Raw genomic sequence first — 2,496 nt, forward strand, 5'->3', positions numbered from 1 at the left:
GCTTGCGCTTGCACTCCAGGTGCCTGCGCCTGGGCCTCTTGGCCACCACCTCCTCCGTGAACAGAAGACTCATCTTGAGCTTCTGGATGGACGTCATGTGCCCCTTCTATAACGTTACGTGCTGCAGCGGCAGCTCGCTCTACTTCTTGTCGTTGGTCAGACATCCTGACCAAGACAAACAGCGTTACTTAGCCACATACTCGCATATTATCGCAAACGCATACCGTAATAAACGCGCATCTCATCACAAGCGAACACACACGTATAACAGACTCACATCCTAGAGGGAAAGCTGAAAGTTTGAAAATCAAATGAATACGTATAACAGACCCAATCTCAGAGCCGAGACCGGCGCTAGGGAATGGGAGTGGTTGCTCCGAAACCCGTAGCAAGCCTAAAAACGTAAAATAATTTTTCGCAAACGTAAACGTCATGCATGACCTACATAAACACGTGTCATGCAAAAGCACACATGCCAGGCACACATACCCTCTGGCAGTCACAATAAATATAACGCAGCAAGCGTAAAACGTTTAAAACTTTAAAACATTAAAGTTATATTTACAGAAAACTATACATACAAGCTGACTTGCAAAATACTTATCTACTGCAGCTCTAAGAGTAAAGTACTGTTTCTTTACATACTAAAAAATACAGACTTCTGGAAGTAGGATAGAAGTCCGTTGCTTCAAAGCGTCTTTATCCTGAAAGGAAATCTGTGAGGGGTCAGTATATTGGGATATACTGAGTGAGCTCATACATTTACTAATAAGTATTCAAATAAAATCATAAACGATACTTAATCGTATGCAGCCAAGTACAGGATCTGAATGAAACCTTAATCCTCAAACATACTAATAATCAATCGATCAACCCAATCATAAATATCAATTGCGAGTCCAACTCGCTGGTGGCCCAGCCACTAGATACGGGGACTTCCAGGCTACACCGTAGCCGAGTTCACTCTCGTATCGAAATCATAACCCAATCGTAAATTTCATATTCATCATCAGCTCCCAGCTGAGTTATATCAAAACTGGTGATCACACAGTCCTATTGTCGCCCAATAGGTAGCACGTTCCATCGGATCAATACTGGTTTCAAAACAAGCATATGCGCAATTCATATAAAAGTTTCGCATATAAAACATGCAATTCAAATATATAGCAATATAAAATAATCGCTTAAATAAATACTTTAAAAGCAAATCGTATAAACTCACAGAAAATGCTTATCCAAAAATACGTCGGGGCTTTAGAAACGTCAAGCTTCCCGAGCTCCTGGTCCAGCTCCTTCTTGCCTCGCTGGATCTAAAACAATTTCAAAACATTTGACTCACATCAGAATCCTATTCTAAGATTGACTCTAGACCCAAGACTAGACACGTTTCACTTTCATTAGTCGTCGTGCTTCTCACGTATACTCCGATAAACGGTATCAACCTCGTTTATGGATCGTATAACATTTCTAATTCAATCTTCTTATAACCCCATTAGGTTAACTACTATTCGATTTCCGATTCAATACGTAAATTCTATTAATTCAATCGAGGTACGAAGATTCAGGGTGCGAGAATCGGAAGGTGCACGCTCGTGCAGGGAGGTACGCGTTCGTGTACCTTGATGGTACACGTTCGTGTACCTTGGTACACGGTCGTGTACCACATGCTGGTACACGTTCGTGTACCATTGATGGTACACGTTCGTGTACCACAAGTACACGATCGTGTACTGTCGTGCACGATCCCCCGGAATCGATTTCCGGGGTTTCCGACCTGCTATATACGTAAAAACGCTCCAAACTCAACCAAAACGCATATTCTAAGCTCAAAACGCTATATATCAATCCTATACTCGATAAAACGATAAAATCGTTTCGTGGCCTAAAACTTTGAATCGATATAACTCAAAATATAAATAACGAAACGGTAAAACGTCAAGCTTACCGTGATTCGCCTCGAGAATACGATTAATTCGAGCTATTAAACGTCGAAAATGGACGAGAAACGGAATCGAGCGACGGAACCGTAAGCCTTCGTCGAAGAAAATAAGAAAGGAGAAGAAGTTGGAGAGTGAAGGATCTGGATCCTTCAACTGAAGGAAATCTTATGTATAATGGCTAACTTGCCATTTGGTCCTCGAAACTTTTCAAAAGTTTCAATTTAGTCCAAAACCTATTCAATTAATCTTTTTATTAATTCAAATACGTATTATTTATCTCCGAATAAATAATACTAACTTAAAATATAGATTTCTATCGAAAATCCTCAAATTTCTATTTTTGGGCTTAATTGGCTAATTTGCACTTTAGCCCCTAAACTTTTCAAAATTTACAATTTGGCCCCAAAATTCCTCCACATCCAAATTTTCAACATTAACTCCTTAAATCCGGCTAATTGACTCATTAAATTTTATTCTTAATTTCCGATATAATTAAATTAAATTCTCCTTAATTTAATTTATCGGAAATCACGACACGTGGCACGACTTAATTACC

The sequence above is a fragment of the Mercurialis annua genome, linkage group LG2 (genome assembly GCF_937616625.2).
Source record: "Mercurialis annua linkage group LG2, ddMerAnnu1.2, whole genome shotgun sequence".
Taxonomy (NCBI): Eukaryota; Viridiplantae; Streptophyta; class Magnoliopsida; order Malpighiales; family Euphorbiaceae; genus Mercurialis; species Mercurialis annua.